This window comes from Pelodiscus sinensis, chromosome 13, assembly GCF_049634645.1.
Source record: "Pelodiscus sinensis isolate JC-2024 chromosome 13, ASM4963464v1, whole genome shotgun sequence".
NCBI lineage: Eukaryota > Metazoa > Chordata > Testudines > Trionychidae > Pelodiscus > Pelodiscus sinensis.
Window position 1 is genome coordinate 40,408,972 of NC_134723.1, and position 21,339 is coordinate 40,430,310.

General features: G+C 43.6%; 1 long non-coding RNA gene across 1 annotated transcript; it reads right to left on the reverse strand.

Moving 5' to 3' along the window:
* Nucleotides 1–517: 517 nt before the first annotated feature.
* LOC112543819 (uncharacterized) lies at nucleotides 518–21,094 on the reverse strand. The gene is made up of 3 exons (XR_003087066.2): nucleotides 20,861–21,094; nucleotides 4,714–4,847; nucleotides 518–1,627 (listed from the first exon to the last, which is right to left on the reverse strand). It is a non-coding gene; the product is annotated as an uncharacterized LOC112543819 (long non-coding RNA).
* Between the last annotated feature and the right edge of the window lie 245 nt (nucleotides 21,095–21,339).

Consider the following 21,339-nt stretch of genomic DNA (forward strand, 5'->3'; position numbering starts at 1 on the left):
GGCCTTGTTCAGAGTCCTGCTGTATTTCTGCCCCGGGGGGGGGGGGGGGGGGGGGAGACTGAAAGAGTTTTTATAGTAGACCCCCAGCACCCGTAGTTTGAGCACTATTTTTTCTGTCCACCTGCATGATCTTTAAATAGGCTGTTTCTCATACGAGGTCAAAATCTTATTATAATAACTAAAAGAGAAAGAAACCTCTCCCATGTAAATGCAGAAAAAGTGTCACCAAAAACTGGAAGTTTCCGAAATATAATAAAAAAGTGTCAAATTCAAACCCATAGACATTTTGTTTTCTTTCTTTTTCTTCATCTCCCCAGGTTTTCTAAATTGTGTGGGTTTGGGCTTCCCTTTACAAGGCGTTTATATATCTATATATATATTAAGGATCTATTGCTCTCTCTCCACACACAGAACAGACATTCTTCAGATCGGTCACTCTCTGTGTATAACCTATGTCAAAAACACACTTATGAACAGGAGAAGGGTAAGTAAACACCTTGTTACAGGAAGTCCAGCATTTTATTACTATTTATATCATGGCCTACTGGAGAGAACACTGGATCAGGAGGACACAGGAGACCAAGACTTACATTTTCCGTTCTGCCACTAACCTGCTTGATAGGCTCGGACAAGTCCTTTCTCCTCTGTGCCTCAGTTTCTCCAAAAGTAATAGGAGGATAATTTTTCCAATAAGTCGAATGTATCATTCATCATTTCATTGCTGATGTCAGCCCTTAAGTCATCTGGGGCTTCAGAGACAATTTCTAACTTAAATATCACATACAAAATTAGTCTAAAATTTTTTTTAAAAGGCAATTTGGTGTTCTTCATTGAACAAAAAAATCTGTTCATTGTCTCTTCACCTCTTCTCTAGACCTCATTCAACAAATACTTTGTCAACTGCTTGAAAGCTAACTATGGATCATTACTTCTTTTATTATTTGTTATTCCTTTGTTTAAATTCAGATAAATTGGACTGTTGTCTTTCCTGTATTGTAGCTTCAAATAGCGTATTATTTTTCATTACATAAATTAAACTCCATATGAAAATGATGGAAACACACTATGGAGCATTTAAAATTGGGCTCAGGACATCTCTATTATTTTTCCTGGGCTGGCTACCAAACTTCAAAAGAAAATGGTAAGGAGAATATGCCTTAGATATCACTATGCAATAAAATTGACAGCGTCTACCCAGCAAAAAGATACTGTGAAATCCATGAACATATTAAATTAGTATACATTTGGTTGTTCCACAACACACACAGTAGAAATTGAAGGCAAAAGTTCACAAATTTGAGAGAGTTTCTATTTTCTGTATCCAAACTCCCCTGTATATTGCCAGAATAATTATGACCATATCCTGAAAATGAAACTGAGAGGATATCTAGCTACTGGGTCATTCATTCTAATTGCAGATCTGATTTTTATCCGGTGTAATGGCTCCTTGAAGACCTCTGCAACCAGCGGAAGTGAAAACAGCCTTCAGGGTTACATTCCACCAATGGGTTAAACCAACTCCATCAGCATCCCCAAAAATCCGGGAATCAGGAAGGCGACTTAAAACCACGTTTACCTTGATTTTCTTCCGCCAGCACAGATGAGCACTGTGAATCTAGCCTCCAATCTTAAAAAAAAAAAAAAAAAAAAAACACCCACACACATCACAAGAAAGCCAATCTTTTGGTAACCGTTTGACTGTTAAATAAATGTTTTAGCTACAACCCCCTCAAACCCTTCCCATTTAAAAGACCAACCCGACAACTAAATAGAGTATCCCTCTCTTTCTTGAGACTGGAGATTTCTGGTGATTCAATACTTATCTCATTTTCCGTATGCTCCCCAAACCCAATGATGACAAGCACAGAACAAGTAAGGAAGCAGACACTTCTCTGGAAACTCACCTTGGACCAGAGCAATGTAAACACGCAACGGTGTCACGTTGCTGGGGATTCCTTCCGTTTTGATCTCTAGGGATTCACATCCCTCTTAGTTTTACACTGAGTAACCTGGGTTAAATAAATCCATCATAAACTCAAGCCCATCACATTTCACCTGTTTTTACAACTGTGGAAATCTTGCAAAAGGCAGAACCCCTTCATGAGTTTTGAGGGCTCCTGTTAGTCAGTTCAGGTTAACATAAAAGCTTTTTAAGCCCTAGTGAACTTTCACAGAACCTATTCCAGCTTCTGGGGATAGCAATGGTAATTGTGGAAATGAAATTGAGAGACTGCACTTAGGGAAAGAGTTTAAAGGAACTTTGAACACATGTACTTGTATTATCAGGTGAATGAGGCAGAAAAAGGCTAGTTATATCCATTGGTCTCAGTAAAGACTCTGAAAATTTAAGAAGCTACATGATCAAAGGATTTCCCTTCATCTGATTATCACTCATTACCAAAACATTGCTCTGTCTTTAAGAGATAAAAGGTGTTCCTGCTTTGTAGAAGTTTGTTGGGGTTACTTTCAGCACAATGCATGATTCTTACACCTCATAGTCAGCAATGACTTTTTTCCCCCCATATAAATCATTGGGATTACAGTACCTGAAGCTAGCTCGAGTAGGAAGGTGTCAGAGGTACAAAGGGGCTGCTCAGAATTTATCAGGTTTGGACGGCCAGGCTGACAAACACCACAAGCCCCGGCTCTCATCCCTCAGAAGGGATGAGACCTCTGGCAGAAGGGGCAGGGTGGAGGCAGCTAGGTCTCCACATTGCCAGGACTGCGTTGCATCTAGCTCCCTCACCCGCCAGCCCCTCAGCAATTCAAAGGGGCCCACAACCCCATCTACTGCTGCTGCCGGCTTTCGATCACCCCTTTGCCCCACCCCTACATGCACCATTGGTGGGCCTGGATTTGGAGCTATTGCCAGGTTTTCTTTTTTCCTTCACTGTGAAGTGGAAGGATTCCATTAGTTACAAAATAAATGCAGGCGGGTTTTTCCTCTGTAAATAATGTACAAATAAGCTGCAGAGTTTGTGCTTAGGGGTTTCTACATCCCCGTGGGTTTGGTAAAACAAGTTCACTTACATAACATTAGGTGCTAGTAAATACATCTCTGTTTTAATTAACATCAGCCCGTTCCCTCACAAAACATTTACTGGGGTAATTCTGACACTAGAAAGCATGTGGCACCTTTCCACCAGCTGCATAACTACTGGTATTAAGAGTGAAAGTGAAACAACGTGTCCCAGGTAAGTAATATACAGAATTATCAACTTCATCTTTTCCCAGAGAACCAACTGGCTAATTAGGGGAAGCTGGTCAGGATTTTAGTGTGACCATCTGATACCTCCCTAGGTCCTTGAAACTTCAGGCCCCATGTTACTTGCTGAAACAAATATGACCCAGTATCATTTTCATAAATTTTATTAAAAACATTAAACAAAGAAATAAGTATCAGGGAAACATCACCACAGCTAAACTACAGTTTTTATATTAAGAACAAAACAAATAATGTTGAAAAAAAAAAACAAGTTCTCTTCACACATGTGAAGAGAATTGAATCAAGTGAGTTAAATCATCAAATCCATACCCAGGATTGAATCTTATAATTCCTACGAAGGGACCCAAGGAAGTGGCTGTCTATGGCTACGTCTACACTTCGGCTCTTTTCTGGGATACCGGAGGCATCCCGGAAAAGCTGTGTCGCGTCCAAGGAATGTGTCTGCTCTTCCGAAAAAAAAATTCAGAAAAGCAGACGTGTTCTTTCACCATCCCTGTAAACCTCATTGTACGAGGAAGAAGGCATGTGCCAAAAGGAGGTTTTTCCAAAATTGGACACGGTGTAGATGCATCAAATTTCAGAAAAGCCTCTTCCGAAAGAAAAGCGGAACTAGATATGCAAATTGTGGTTTGCAATTTGTGTATCTTTTCCCAACTTTTCTTTTTAGTGTAGATGCAGCCATATATGAGGTTACAGTGAACAATTAAAGGAATTTTACTAAAGTCAATCAAAGCTACTAATCTGCAGATGCTTACGTATTTTGATACTGAAACCAAAATGATTATCTAATGTCTAAACCACAAACTTAGAGCTACGTATAAAACTTCCTCCTTAGATTTATATTCTTATGTAGTGACTATCCATTTCCTTTCCAACAGGCATACTATTGCCAGACTGCAACAGAACATTCATATACCACAGTTCACAGCTCTTTAGGTCTTTTAATCACAGTATATGTAACATGATTTCATGAATTTCTGTAAGAGGCTGTTTAGGGCTGCTTAAACCTCATGAGCTCATTCTGTTGCCTTTCCCCTAGGGACTATACAGGCACTCAGGCAAGATGACCACACTTTTAACACCCTTAAAATTCAAAGAATATGAAAGGGCTGATTAGCGTCCCACTTAATAAACACAAAAGCAAAACAGAAAAAGCAAAAGAAAGATTCTTGAGATAACAGGATGTTCACAAACTCTCATGAATAAGGGATGAAACAGCAGCTAGTGGTGTTATCTTCACACAGAACTTCTCGCTAATAGACCTTCTCCAAGTGTACAAATACCCGTTTGTGAGGTCTTGAAATCTTCCTCACAGTGAGCAGTGCTGAGGATTCTGAAATATTGTTTTTTCCATTTGGTAGCTTGTAGGACCTGAAAGGGGATGCTTCTCAGTCTCACCCTTGAGTTTTCTGCTTTACAAGCTTTGTTCACTCTGCTTTGTAACCCCTCCCTTTAAGGAATTCAAACAAATTAGGCCCCAGCCTTACCTTGGAGCTATGCAACATGGTCTGCATGTGTTCAAGTCAGGTTATCTTTAGTTAAGGTCAGCTCTGGACAAACTTCCACTTAAGCCAGGGACTTCAGAATCTTTTTGTACCACAGATGCTGTATGCTTAGGCCCCTAAATAAACAGAGCACAAGACAACTTTTGAGGAAGCCAGCATACTCGTATGAAGTTGAAAAAAATCTCAATATGACATTGTCATCAGTTTACAGAAAGTGTGGTCCATTAACCAGATAAAAACAGTGAAAGAGACCTTAGCAACCAGATAATCAGCATTCATCCACTAACAAACTAAAAACAAGTTTGCACATCTTTGGAGAGAGATTCATCATTCATCCTGCAAACAAGATGTGCCATAAGTACAACAGTTTATCTCTGGAATTGTCCTCTTGATAGAGAAAAGTTACTTTAAAACCTGTCAAGAATAAATGTATTTAATAAATAAAACTAAGCAAAGTTTGTATATGGTCAAGTATTCCCATATACACTATTCTCTCATCATTCTGAGTCATTTAATAAACTACCCATGGAATTTGTCCTTTCACGAAGGCTGGATTTCCTTGAAATTGATTTTGTCTGTTGGAAGCTCCCTAAATCTCTGGGATTATTCATTGCAGGTTTTATTAACCTGGATTGCTGATGAAGATGTGGGTTCCCAGCATGCAACTGGGCATCTGCCTCTTGGTAGTCCAAGGAATTGCTAATCCATTGCATTACTGCCCTAAATTTTCCTGTTCTGGAATTAGAGATTTCTCTCTGCTCCAAGGAAATCTGACTCACCAGGATTTCTCTCTGCCATAGACCGTATATTTGCTGCCTGGGCATCCTGCAGCCTATAGAGCAACACAAAATATTCCCAGCCAATACGTGCAATGCAGCATTAGCACAATGTGACCTTCCCAGGGACCTGTAAGCAAGTGTTTAAGGCACAATGTGGTTTATTATCCAAACACATAAATGATGGCACTACACGTATAGCCCCATCCACAGTGGCCCCAATTCACCCTACCATCAGGAATGGTGTAGAAGCACCTGCTTGCAGCTGTCCTAAAAAGAGATAGAGTTAAGCCCAGGCAGGAGTGCTATCCAGAACCGGGACCAAAGGAAGCAGATGGTCCAATCCTAAAGCGCTTGCCACTTATTCCCCAGCAACGAAACAAGGGCTTCTGCAATGTGTGTTTTCTGTGCACTGGGGACAGAAGACACTGCGCTCCCTGCTGTTCTTTGGGAGTTTGTGGGGAGAGGAAAAATGGGCCAGCTGCCAGCACAGGGAGCTCCCCATTGGTTCAAAGCATGGGTTCCCAAACTGGGGGTGTGTGAAGAAATTCCAGGAGGGGCGTGAGGCGACCCAAGTTTTGCTGCTATTTTTGTTTTTCGGCCCCAGTCAGTTCCTTTTTTTGGCTCAACAAGTGTTGCTGCTATTGGCGGGGGGAGGGGAGGGGAGGAGAGGGTTTCTCAAAAATCAAAAAAGGGGCGTGATGCCAAAAAGTTTGGGAACCATTGGTTCAGAGGATGGCAGCCTACCGTGGCATTCCCCTTCCACACTGCAGTGATGGGGAGCCTTGAGCCAGTTTCCCTCGGTGAGCTCAGTGGGTGACAGAAGCCTTCAGCCTGATGGTCAGTGAAAGGTGCCAGAGAGGGAGGTGCTAAGGAAGAGGAATGGAAGAATCTTACAAGTGCGTTTTACAGGGCTTCCAGCGTTACAGCTCAGAAGCTGGCTCTGAAGGCGGATACCGCTGGCCGTCAGCCAATGGATACAATCCAAACCAGCTTCCATACTAATTCCCGGACAGGCACAGCCCATTGCCGGGCAGAGGTTACACATGGAGTCCTGATGTGCAGGACTGAGCATCTAGTTATCTGGGGGGGCAGCAGGACTTAGAGAATTGGGCACCGGACTAGGAGTCAGGAGGACATGTGTGTCCTACTCCAAACTCATAAGAGTGGACATACAGGGTTAGAGCAAAGGTCCATCTAGCCCAGTGTCCTGTCTTCCAAGAGTGGCCAATGCCAGGTGCCCCAGAGGGAATGAACAGAACAGGGAACCATCAAGCAATCTGTCCCATCGCCCACTGAGCTCCCCGCGTCTAACAAATAGGCTAGAAACACACCATTCCTGCCCATCCTGGATAATAGGCTCATTAATGGACCTATCCTCCGTGAATGTATATAGCTCTTTTTGAACCCTGTTAGAGCCCTGGCTTTCACAACATCCTCTGGCAAGGAGTTCCACAGGTTGACTGTGTGCAGAAATATTTCCTTTTGTTTGTTTTAAAGTTGCTACCATTAATTTCTTTTGGTGACTCCCAGTTGTTATGTTACCAGAACACTTACATAACTATCACTCTTGATTTCAGATCTTGCATCTTTTGCCTGTCTTGCCTATTCTAAGCTGTTCAGGGCAGCGCCTGTTTCTTATTATGCACTGGTATAATGCTTTACACAACGGGGTCTGCACTACTGCAATCCAAAAATCACCACCACTTAGAATTATAGCCCGGTGCGCAGCCCCATGGAACTGAAGTGAGGATTCCACTTAGCTCCCAACAAAGAAATGAATCAATTCAGACTCGGGGGAAAGGCATCGCTGTTCAGTGGAGAAAGTTGCTTTGCTGCGCTATTTCTGAAAGAGAGAAGTAGTGAGATGTTTAAATACATTCGGGACCTACTTCTGTTCTCCTTCAGGCCTGTCCAAACCAAGAGTAACTGCACCAAAAGCAGCAGAGATACACAGAGCAAGAATGTACAAGCGAGAGGAGAATTGCTTACTATGGACCAGAACAGGGTTCCCTGTGGGTGCCGGGAGAAGAGAGGTTGAAAGAGGGATGGACATAAGGAAGGTGCGGGATGGAGTAAGTCATGCATGAGAATGCAGAGGTGCATGAGGAGAACTGGGGCAGAGGGTGGTGAGGGGTGGGCACCAGAGAGGAAGACGGCAAGGGGGGCAGGTGTTGGGAGGGGAGGGGCAGGCACCAGGAGGGTACCGGTAAGGGAAGGCGCATGTGCCAGGGGAACTGTGGGGGTGAAGCAGAAGGGCAGACATAGGGAGGGGACAAGGGGAGGGATGAGCACCAGAGGGCAGCGGAGAGAGTCATGGCAGGGGGTAGAGGGAGGTGTTAGGAAAGGGGATGGGGAGGGGAGCTTGAGGAAGGGTGGGCATGGGGAGAGGGGGAAGGCAGGCCAGGTGCAGAGGTCAGAGATGATGGGGAGGTGGGGAAAGTCCCAGGAGGGCTGAGGGTAGTGAGAAGGGCAGGAGCCAGGACAGCAGAGAAAGGTGAGGGGTGGAGGGGCAGCAGCAGGCAGAGGAACAGATGGGGCGAGAGGAGACATGGTAGCAGAGGGGGAAAAGGAGCAGTTTATATCTTGGATGCCACAGCAGGGCACAGCCAAACAAGCGCACATGACCTCAATATTGGTGCTGAAGACAAAGCTCACTCCGCTCGTGGATGGGAAATTGGAGAGAGAACGCTGGACCAGAGGTCAGCTCATTCACTCACTCCAAGTGATGCTTATGAGATTCATGAGCAAGGCGACTGGAATGGAAGCAGGAGAAAACTGCAAAGAAACAAGTGAATCACATCGACAACATAAAAAGGGGAAGACCTCAGTATGAGAGGCCCAGAGACAGTCGGACCTAAAACCGTGTAGATTTAACAGAAGCAATGAAATTGGTTGTAAGGGGCTCACTGTTGTAACTGTAAGCTGTGGGGTAAGCTGATAAGAACAAAGACTGACTAGATAATGGCCCTGGATGCTGGAAACAGACTGACACAGTCACTTTGAGTGGAGAAAAGAAAGGAGCATAAAGGATACCTGCCATGCAAAAACAAAAAACAGGGGAGAATAATAAATTCTACCACCTAACTGTGATGTGGAAGGGGAGGGGGCAGACAAAAGAATTGTCAAACTATTGAGAATGAAGTAAATTAGAGGTTTGAAAAACAAAAGGCAGAAACAAGTCTAATAGATGGAAACATCTTTGCAATACAAAATGGGATTCCTTAATCCATTCTAACAATGAACTTAACATTAAAGTATTTACCAGGATAAAATTTTCCAGCCTGGATGGTTAACACTGGGAACTGAAATCTGTATTTCAGCATCTAATATTATTGGGCATGTTTACACTATGGAGAAGATCAACACTCCAGAGGTTGATCTCCTAGGGTTCGATTTAGTGCTCTAGTGTAGACCCCCAAATCGAATGCTGAAGGCAGCCCCTCTGGTGTCCTGCACTCCTCATTCTGTGGCCTTCCACAGAGCAGACGCTGCAGCAGCTCCGCTTAAGATAAGCTGAATCCAGCTATGTATTTTGTGTAGCTGGACGGTATAACTTAAGCCAGCCTGCCTGGTCTAGGGTAGACTATGCTCTAGAGACTAATGCCTACCCTGTGAAGGTCACAGGACGTGGAATGTAGACACATCACTCCAGGGAACCCCTGGAGACAGACACTCCTGAAATCAATGGGCATTTTGCTACAAATTTAAATGGATTCAGCAACAAGCTCCTAACAGCAAACACCAGTAGCTAAGCTAGCCTTGAGCCATCTATGGGCTCCAGGAGTCTCCAGCATATGCTCGCAGCTCTTTGCAGTGCTTTTGCATGTGCACTGGCTTAGCAGCAGTTAAAACCTAGCCTGCTGTGAAGAGAGCTTTATCATGCTTTGTTGTTGTTGCTATTTAGTAATTCTGGAATTTGACTCACATCCTCACCTTGCCCCTACTGACTAACATTGCACAGGCCACTGCAGAGCCACAGTTCTGCCCTTCGCAGAATCGGTCATTCGAAAACCGATTCTCAGTTTTAAAAACGCATCATTTGCCTGCTCCTCATTGTCCACTTATTTATGTGCAATTTCCCACTGCCGTGTCTTAACCACCTGTAGGTGGACAGCAAATACTAGAGAACTAGACACACTGAAAACTTTATTGCAGGGATTTCACTCCCTCCTTATGTTACTCCTGTGACTATGCGAGCCTGCTGCAATTTATCAGATTGGGCTGGAAGGGCAGAATACTCCACTGAGCACTTTATCAACCATTTCTTGGTCTCAGAAGGGCAGTTGTTATTGTAAGTACTATATTTGTTGAGGGAGAGAAGTCAGTGGAGTGAAGGCTTAGTGAAAATACACATCATCAACAGAAAGACAGATAGGCTATTTTCATACAGTATATCTGCATAATGTAAACCTCAATTTTAAACCAAAGCACCAAGCACATACAGGATGGCACTTTTGCACTGAACTTTTCAAAGGCATCTAGCTACCATGGCTACCGAGCTCTCATTCAATTTTTGGTGCCCAATCCCTTATGCAGCCTTAAAAGAAACTACAGGCAGTCCCCAAGTTACGGATTCGCACTTACGAACGGGGCTCTCTCGCCCCGGAGCTCGCAGGCAGCGGGACCGCCCAGAGCGCAGCGGTCCCGCCACCTCGACCTCCGGGGCGAGAAAAGCTGCTCCGGGTGTCCCTGGTCTGCTGGGGACCGTCTCCAGCAGACCAGGGACACGGGGAGCAAAGCCACAGCGGCGGCGGGGTGCCAGAGCAAAGCCTCAGAGGCGCGGCACCCCGCCGCTGCTGCGGCTTTGCTCCCCGTGTCCCTGGTCTGCTGGGGGGGGGGGCGCAGCTAGTGCACCCCCCCCCCCAGCAGACCAGGCTTTTGTTGTGGACCCTAGGGTAGAGCAGCTGGGGTGCTGCTGGGTTGGTCCTGCAGGGACCTACCTGGCAGCCCAGCTGTTCTGTCCCAGGCTCAAGATTCAGCCGCTGTTGAAACTGATCAGTGGCTGATTCCAGGAAGCTGGAGGCAGAGCAATTCTGCCTCCAGCTTCCTGTAGTCAGCCCCTGGTCAGTTTCAGCAGCAGCGGCTGAATCTGGAGCCAGTTCCGACTTACATACAAATTCAACTTAAGAACAAACCTATAGTCCCTATCTTGTACTTAACCCGGGGACTGCCTGTACTCAGTCTAAAATCTATTCTGCCCAAATTTGCTTTCCCATGTATCTGAAATCATCTTGTAACTGAGGCAAAAATTTGGAGGCCTGGGGTTCACTGACTTTGACCAAGGAGAGGATGTAAATACCCCTTCCCCAGCAAAAACTACTTTCTTATGCACACACTCAGGGTATGTCTAGACTACATGCCTCTGCCAACAGAGGCATGTAAAATAGACTACCCGACATAATCAATGAAGCGGGGATTTAAATATTAAAATAAAAATGGCCACCACACTGTGCCGGCTCAGCTGATCATCAGCACAGCACGCGAGTCAAGATGCAGATCGGTCGACAAGGGAAGCCTTTGTCGACCACTCCCTTATGCCTCATTTCACCTTGTCTTATGCCTCAGCTTCCCTTGTCGACCGATCCGCATCTTGACTTGCGCGCTGTGCCAACGATCAGCTGAGCGAGCACAGCATGGCAGCCATTTTTATTTTAATGAAGCCAGGGATATTTAAATCCCCGCTTCATTGACTATGTCGGGTAGCCTATTTTACATGCCTCTGTCGGTAGAGGCATGTAGTCTAGACATACCCTCAGAGACAAGTGTAAGCCGAAGAAAAAAAATTCTACAGGACGTATGAAGGAAACACTCACAGAGAACACAGATACACTGTTCGTATTAGAGAGGAGAGTGCTAGCTTTGGAAAAGGATTGAATACCTCCAAAAATCTGAGATAAAATAACAGCTTTGCGGAGGGTATTATTCACCTGTTGTAGTTGGGGAAAGGGATTTAGACAAACTCCCGAGACAGTAGAGCTATCATCGAGAGGCGTTTACAACAAATCAGTCAAATCTTCTCCATGGCTCAGATATAGAGCTGTGCCTTGACAAGGGTGTGACTTCTTGTCCCAGCAGCCTCTCTCTTCTGACAGAATGGTTGTAAAACAGACAATTACTTTGACAAGGAGTTCTCTCTCTCAGGGTACATCTACACTGCAAGCTTTTTTACAAATAAGATATCTTCTGGAAAAGGTTATTTCGAAATAGAGTATCCACACTACAGGGAAGCCTCAAAATTAGTCCAAGGCAGGCTCCCATAATGTGGATGTGCTATCTTGATTTAGAGCCCCAGAAGGCACTGGGGAGGAATAACGTAGAATGGCCATGGTGAGGAGCAATTTCGTCATAGCAACAGTGGAGAGTCCACACACACCCTCTTTGAAAAAGCTTTTTTGGAAGACGCATTATTGCTTGTGGAATGAGGTTTACAGTGTCGGAAAAAGCCGTCCATCATTTAGACTTTCTTTTGAAATAACGTAATTGCAGTGTGGATGCTAGTATTGTTTTTTCGGAATAATGACTGGAACAGCATATCCCAGTAGTCTTGTGCAGCGATTAGAACACAGTCGTGAGACTGGATTCTCCACTCTTATCTTCTCCCTTCCCCTGTACTTTGCAAACACGTTGGTCTCTTCTATGAAGAGACATATTCCACCAGCTCCTTTCCTGACATGCCCCAAAACATATTTGAAAGCTTCTAGTCTTGGGTACACATTGCAACCACTTAGAACATCATAATGAAAGCAGGACTGGACTTCTCATCTTTCTACTCTAAAATCATAAGCCACTATTTGCAATGAAGGAGAATCTCCACTTTTATTATCAATCCAGATAGACCCTATCTGCCTGTTTTGATTCTGTTCCATAAAGGGCAGGGGTAAACTGATGTAACTTACCCCAGGTTTTCAGAACCTAAAACAGTGGTAACTTGCCCATGTCTCTCCAGACCATGTCAGGAATAAATCAATGGAAACACAAGAGTTCTGTCTGATAAATGATTGATACAGACATGTTCTGATCTAAAATTACTATTTCTTAGATATTAAGCATGTGTGTGTGCGCATGTTCCAATAGGCTTGGAACACCACACATAAGGTTTCTCATCACCTGAGATGGTTTAGTATGATCAACAGCCAGGCCTCCAGGGGCCCTCTTCTCATCCAGTTGATGGACACTTCAACACATCAGCTCCTTGCCTTATGAAAAGCTCCATTGGACTGCTCCAAAGTATTAGATTTTGATCTATTTTTACTCTCTCAAAACATAGTGGACCAGCATGATGACTACTCCACCATCAATTGTCCCAGTTTCAAACAAACTGCTCATTATCTCAAAACATTTCTAGTATTTCTAGCCATCACAATAATATGAGGGGTTCACTCTCCCATAACTTAAGCAGTGAGAAGTTAAATCTCATTGGTGACTGTCAAATCCTTGTGACAATTTGTGGTTTATATACAGATCAACACCCAACTATACAACAAGTTCCATTTTCCTCTTTCATACACTTTTATAACCACCATTCACAACCATGGCTAGCAATGGTGAAAGCTACAGGACTGAAAGTTAACCTATTTTTCCTGTCCAGGAAAGGATTAAGTTACATGACAGTAAAAATGCCAATGGTTAACATACACTTCAGCTCTCAATAGTGCTAACACTGATAGTAAATCATGGTTACAAAGTCTGCTTGGTAGATGCAGCCACCGTCTACTAAACAGATGAGAATAGTAATTAACACTTTTTCTCCATTTGCACTAAAATGAAGTATGTGTGATTTATATGGGTATATCTCCCACCACACTAAATTACAGTGACAACAATAAAGGATGTTCAGCTCTCAACCATATGGAAGTTGTTAATTTGGATGCAATTCACCCACAACAGGAAGCTCATTAAACTACAAATGAATGACCAAATGATGATAAAAAGAAATGAAACATCAGCCTGGTTACAGGAGTAGATCACACCTAACAGAATAAAAGAAAACCCAGCAGACTGTATTGTCTTTTAAGTACATGCTAGAGATGTACAAGGGAGCACTTATGGAGCAATTACTACAGAAACTTTTTAAACTGATTTATAAAAAAACATGAGCCTGTCATTGTTCTTCTCCATTAGCTCCATGAACTAATTTACTGTAATTTACATATTATGGCTTCATATTTCATACTGTATTTGTCGCCCAGAAATAATTATGGAAAAATATTTTATATAGGATGCATCTATCAAAGCCAAGTTACCTTAAGGTTTATTGACATTTGGATTCACAACTCTGAGCACACACAACACTGCAAGAAACATAATGGGAATATTCCAACTAGCCATTGCCAGTTATCCATTTCTCATGCACCCATTGCCTAGATATCTGTAGAGAAATGTCAATGCAAAAATAAAGTGTATAGTTATATCAGAGATAGGGGTGTTAGATACTGGGTAATTGGATAGTCATGTAACCGCATAAAATATTGTCAGTTACACAACTATTTGATAGTCCCTGGGGGCGGGGCCAGTAGCCAGTGTGCTCCCAGCCCCACTTACAGGGAACCCCCTGTATGAGGCAGCAGCGCAGAGTGGCAGGGGGAACTGGTCTGTGAGGGGAGCCAGTTTAAAAACCAGCTGCCTGCCTCTTGTCCCATGCTGCTGCCTCTGATACAGAGGCAGCAGTGCGGAGCAGCAGCCCCTATCCACAGGGGTTCTAGCAGCAGCGTGGGGGGAGGGGAAGCAGGTGGCACCACGGAGCCGGTGCTTGGGGGAACTGGCTTTTTAAGCCAGATCCCTCCAGTACTGGCTCCTGCTCCTCCCCTTTTGCTGCCTCTGATACAGAGGCAACAAGTGTGTGTCTGAGGGGGAGGAAGGACGGGAAATGCAAGTAGTCAACAAGATTAACCAAGAAGCCTAGGCTTATTAGTTAATCGTATAGTCAACTTCTTGGTCACATCCCTAATTAGAGAGACAGAAATAGAGGGTTCATTTTAGAGTTTGTTACTCAGATACATTTATTTAGGATTTGTAATGCAAAGTGATTTCTTCCTGTCACATTGAAAAGATTCATTTTGCAATTGCAATTTAAAGGACAGCGATTAGCAGTTCAAGTTCAAAACACAGTGTAATATTTTTAAGTAAAATGTTAGACTGAACAAAAGCATTCAGTAACATGTCTGTCTCCCATAAGTAGACCGGGACCATCTGTTAATGCAAGAGTGATAGTCAACAGAACATGATGTAATTTTCAACTTCTACTGAAGAGCTGTATGCTTGCATGATAATTAAGTGAAATCTCACTCCTTTGACTTTTATAATCAGGTATCGGTCACCCTGGTTAGAACTATTCAAACTGTACTCATGAACTATACCATTGGGTTTCATTTTTTCTTGTTAATTTTAACTGTTTATGATTCCCAATATTGTGAAAGGGGAAGATCCGTATTCTCTAATCCTGTGCACCTGTCACAGTTATTTAAATCAGTGAACAGTAGGTGTAAACTCACCAGTCTGATTTGGTTACACGTTATAACCACTTTGTATGGATGTGAATAACCATAATCTGGGCAAGGCTGTAAAGAATCAATCCAACCAATAGGGTTCCATTAGGCCCTATTCCAGGCATTTGGAAACCAAGCTCTTAGAAATTAATAGGAGTCTTTCTATTGACTTCAGCACCAGAATAAAGTACTATTGGATGGAAAAAAGGTAGCAAAATAGAGCTATGTGGCCCAATTCAGAAACCAATGAAAAGTTTCTAATTGAGTTCAGTGGAATGGCCCTCAGTGATTAAAGCAGAGTAATAAGCAGGAGGGTAATTGCTGAGGTAGGGGGTTGAAGAAAGAGAAAAGGAAAGAGTCTTAATACCTAGGGATGAAGCCAGGAAGTGGAAAAATTAGTTCAGTTCAGAGTTTGAATCAGGCTTGTCAACGGAGGGGAGGAGCAGGGGAGGGGGTAAAGAGTGACAAGGGCCTGGTGCGTCCAGCCGCTACCACTGCTACTCTGGCAGCGAAAACAGATAAAGCCCCAAGCCCTTTACATCAATTCTAGAGCCCCGCGCAGCACACACCAGGTGGCACTGAAGGACTGGGGGAGGGGCTAGCCCACAGCCCCGCCCCTTCCAGGAGCACAGACTGGGGCCCCTCCACCTTGTCCAGGGGCCCAGTAATTCAGCTCCCCTGCCCAGCTTAAAAAAAGTTGCAGTAAGAGCGAGCAGCGTATTTATAACTGTAGCAGCCAAGTGAACCAGATGGGACAGCCATTGTGCTGTTTTCATCTCATTCTTTACTAATTTGTAATTGCGCTTTGTATTTCTTAGACACATATGGAACGCTAAGAGGTCAGTAGTTTTCTGATGCATTGAAATAAAGGAATTGCTGAGAATTATTTCAATTCTTTTTTTGGCTATGGCAAGTATCATCCCCAAAATACTACAGTGGGTCTAAATAGCATAAGGTAAAGGGTGGAGTTGATTTGGACGAGAGAGCTAAAATCCATATATATATATATCTTGAAAAATTGGAGAACTGGCCAAATGCACAAAGAGAGACTGAGGGATAACTGCTTGGCAGCCGCACTGCTGAGAAGAGTCTGGGAGTTGTGGTGGATCACACCCCAAACGGGAGTCAACAACTTGATGCTATTGCAAAAAAAAAAAAAAAAAAGCAAAGGCACGTTAAGGTTACATTAACGTGGGCCTGACATGGTTGTGAGTCACCCGCACGGTGTCTCCTGCTGGTTGCTCTAGGAGTTAGCTTGGGTGCACTGCCTGGGGCTGGTGTCCCTGTTGTCGCTTTCCTGTCTCAGGACCCACATTGCTCCCTTGCATCACAGCATCTGCTTCAGAGCATTGCTCTCCAGCAGTGCCCACCACTCTTCTCACTCCTTTTGGAGGTATCAGCAGTCTTCCTTCTCATACCTGCCTCAGTGGCCAAGTTTAGTCCCTCCCCTCGGGGGCAAGCCCCACCCTGTACTGGCCACACCCCAATATGACAACGTGCATTACAAGGGAGAAGTGGGAGAGGCCTCCCAACCCAGAGACCAGCTAGTGGCAGCTCACTTCACTCCCCTCAACTACCAGTGTTCCCTGGGCCACTTCCCCATGACCCTTGCACCTTCTCATCTTGTTTCAAGGCCTCAGCCTAGCTGGTATTAGGTGGGAGCTTTCCCTCTCTGCTCCTCTGAGCCTACCCAGTACTTCTCTGATCCTGGTCAGGACCCAGCTGAGCTCCCCTCAGCTCTGCAGTTTTAAATACAGCCTGTCCGTGATTGGCTGACCTCTCCCTTCATCCTGATTGGCTAGGTTTGTTTAGACTGCCTCTGGTCTGCTTTTAACCCTTTCCCTGATGGAGTGAGGCAGTTGCCCCACTATGCAGAGGCATATCATACAAATCATAGAAGATTATAGTACCGCTCAGCTGCAGTGCTGTGTCCAGTTTTGGTCACCACTATATAGAAAGGATCCAGAGGTGAGCAAATATGATCAGAGGGATGGAATGCAAGTCATATGAGCAAAGGCAGAAGGAACTGGGAGTGTTTAGTTTGGAAAAGAGGAGGTAAGGGGGGATATGATAATAGTCTTCAGATACTTGAAAAAAAGGTTTTACGCTTAGAAGTCGCTAGTCCATTCACTAGTGCTGAATTATACTGAAGCTTCCAGGAGAGTTTTGGACTCCCATTCCAAAATGAAAAATGCAATTAATACATGAACTTCACTCTACCAGAAGAGATCTTTGGTTCTATACTTTTAGATTCTGCTAGAGAGCATGCCCACAGCCCATTCAAATTTGTGTTAAAATATCCTTCCCTACAACTGTAGAATGTATTTGTGATTTTGTTGTTACAATCAACGTGTGCCATGGTCTCAGGGTATTTGAAACAATAGGCCAAATTCAACCCTGCCATGGTGAATTTGGTCCACAGTATGACCAGAATAGTTCTGAACCAGTAATGATGAGATGTAGAATAAATTGAAGGGTTCACCACTAGATAGTGCTACTACTGGGCTTTCTAGACTGCATCCTTCTTGAGATATTTATCGCACAGTGGATCACTTCATTCCTCAGAGCAATGTGTGGCAAATGTTCAATGTGCATTGCTTAGGGCTAGATATATTACTGATATGCTAATAGCATCTAGCTTCAGGGCATTATAGGCACAATATAAATATTTTGAGTCACTGCTGAAGATAATATAAAAGAGCAGAGAAGTATATGTAACTTTTAAAAGTTTATCACAGCTAAAGTCAATCAGGAACTTTTTGATGAATTGGGATTTTCTGATCAATATCAATTTATCAAAACCAAAACTAGATGAGTGTCACCAAAAGTCACTATTCTACCCAAGGCTCTATCTGGCCCAAGTCCCTGCTCTGGATTATTGAGAACAGGGAAGTCCATATGAACAGCTATACTGTTCATTCTGCTTTGGAACAAAAAACAAATTCCAAAACCTCTAAGTTTTTCATGCACTAGAATTCTAGGTACCCCTAATCTCTTCTGTAGAGTGCATATTGGCTGCATAAGATATAGCTACTAGCACGACGCCCTGCAGCAATGAGAACTGCCCTTGAGCTCATTGTCTGGAAATTGGAATGTTTTTAATGCATGGGAGGTAATACTGGCAAACAGAAGTGAATGACTGATATCATCGAGGGCAGTGATTTTCACTTTTTTTTTTCCTCATGACCCAGTTGAAGAAAATTGTTGATGGCTGCGACCCAACATAATTTGATGAGAGTGTAGGCTCCAGGGTGGGGCTGAGGATGAGAGCTGTTGGGTATGGGGGGAGGTCAGGGCTGGGACAGGAGGGGCTTACCTGGAGTGGCTCCAGTCGGTGGTGAAGCAGGGGTGCTAAGGCAGCTTCCTGACTCTCCTGGCAACTGGCAGCAGGTTCCCAGCCAATGGGAGTGCAAAGCTAGTGTTTGGGGCAGAAGCAGTGTGTGGAACCCTGTACAACGTCTTCCCATCCCCAATCCCCCACACACCCAGAAGCCAGGTCTGCTGCCAGCTACTTTTAGGACACAGCACAGTCTGTGGTGACAGAACAGGCATTGTAGCTGCCTTAGCACTCCCACCGGTCACCTGACCCCCCCTGTGGCAATGAGACCCAGTGCCTGACATTCCTGAGTCATGACCCCTAGTTTGAAAACCACTGGTCTTTGGGGTTCTTATACCAGCCATTCATATTCTGGCTATACAGGTTAAACTCTGGAGTCTGCCAAACTGGAAAATGTGTCTATTCACAAACCCTAATCTTACACCGTAGGAGCAGTCCACCCTACAAGCAGGTCAGCAGTCTCAGAAATAATAGTCACATCCCAGACTTCACGCCCAGACAGAGAACCCACTTTAAGTACATTCAGCACTACAAATTGGAACCAATTAGAGGGCACCCAGGTCCCTATCACTTTGATGGAGCAGTAGCATAACATGGTGCACATGGCATCTTCTTTGCCCTGCCCGAGCTATGCAAGGAAGCTTAGAAAGCCTCCAATTACATGCTGTTATTGCCTTACTGTCATGAGCACCAATTATTCCCAAAAGCTAACAAGGATAATAAAAAAGCCACACTCACTCTGGTCTACAGGAAAGCAGCAGATAGTAAGGAGGAGGGGTGCCAAATTTGCATAGTTGTGGCACAGGTCTTTGTAGGTTAGGCCAATAATTTGGGGAAAAGGTCACTTGTTGCCTAGAGCTGAAATGAGAGCCATTATGAAGCAAATGGGTCAATTCAATGTGAATGGGGCTAAGAGGAAGTAATAAATGAACTACACATTAGCCATCCCTCTAATTGGCCTGGGCAATATTAGGTTCCATTAATGGAGATTAAAATGTTGAATACCTCAGAAAACGACTTCCGATTCCACCTTGACCAATTCCTTTACCCTTTAACGAACACAGTTTTCTGTGGGAAATGAGCAGGTCAGAGAACAAATTAATCTGATTTTTCTCTCAGATATTGTACCAAGTGGTCCATGCAACACAACACTATTATAAACATTTCTGTTGGAATCACAGGACCCGTAGGAAAAGGGCAGGGCAGAAGTGCTGCTAACAGAGAACCCAATCACACAAGTCATATTATTGCCTTTAATGAGATGATTCTCATGAGCAAAGGAGGCCCAATGACAACAAAGGACAACGCATTTCAACAATTGTCAAATTTTAGGCATGCCATGATTTGGAAAATGTAAAAGTTTTCTGTCCTCAAATTAAGTTCCAAAAATTATCAGAGGACTGATGATATCTAAATAATCCATACAGAGTAGCAGTTCTCAAAGGGGTGGTCCAGATCCCAAAGTAGGTTGCAAGCTCCGTTGGATGGGGTTGCCAAGACTGGCTAACACTTGATGTGGCCTGGGGCTGCTGCCCTTCCACCTACAGCTTTGCCCCCTGGGATATTGGGGCTTGGGCAGGCTCAGGTTTCAGTCTCCCCCTGGGGCTGTGAAGTTGTTTTTGTTCTCAACAGGGGATGCGGTGCAATGAAGTTTGAGAACCTGTGATATAGAGATTTTAACATCCACCCTTCGTTGGCACAGGAGCAATTTCAGAACAGATTTTTAGAGTTAAGGAATAATATTGGCTGAAACAGATCTGTTACTGTATATTAGCCATGGCAGCAAGATAGCTAGCAAAAATCTAAAAGGTTAATTGCCCAGTTAAATAAAAGAAAAAAGAAAAAGGTGACAACACATTATGTTAGAATGTCATTTTCCTTTCAGATATGCTAGTATAATATATATATATATATATATATATATATATATATATATATATATACACACACACATATACACACACACACACACACACACACACAATTTTAAGCAGAAAACTAATTATGATAAGGTTCTATCACTGACTGTCCAATGATAATACACTAAAGAAATCAACATATCTTTCTGGCTTACTAAAGTCATTCAGAGGCACTTAGTGATCTTAAACTGATGCTTTGCAAGTATAGAGCTCTTGTACGTCTCCTTTATGCTTTACAGCAGTGTTTCTTAAACTGTGTTCAGTGGCATACCGTTGTGCCGCGAGGCAGTAGAAGGTGTGCCGTGGAGAAAAACAGAATTAAAAATGGCCACTTTTTTTCCTTCAAAACATTTCCTCCGACCCCTTTTTTCCCCTCAATAACTTTCCCCCCCGCCAACCTCAACAAAAAATCCTTGGTGCTCCTCATTAAAAAAAGAGTATTGTTTGGTGTTCCTCAGGTCTTAAAAAGTTTAAGGAACACTGCTTTAGAGAGATCTTTTAAAAAAAAAACCTTAAATATTTAAAAATGTGGCCTTACAACAGTACAGCTGCACAGCTCATCTCAAAGTCGGGAAATGCAAAAGTTCATGTTGAATGCACAAACTGTACCTTGATCCCTTCTGTATCCATGCATAAAAATACAAGCTCCATTTTCCAGTGCAGTAAGCCTGCTTGTATCATTCCAACTGCAGCAAAGAAGGCTTAAACCTGGAGGAGAAGAGAACCTGATGATTCGCTTTGTCCTAGCCTGGGGTAAATTACCCTTGGGCACAGCAGGACTCTCTGGCAGGGGAGAGCTTGGAACAGAGCTACACCAAATTTCACCAGCTGAGGATCAGGCAAGCTTTTTTTTAACTTAAAAAAAAAAAAAAAAAGCACTGTGCCCTGTATTTATCACTAGAAACAGCTGTCTCTACATTCAGCATTCCTGGTAAGGTGTAACAACTCATTTAAAGATCAGCATCATATGTGCTTCCCAGCAAACACAGGACAGATTACAGAGACACCTGTTGTTTTGTTTGTTTCCATTAACTACTCTCATGCATCTTTCTTAAACACCTGTGCTTATGTCTTATTCAAGTAGCCAT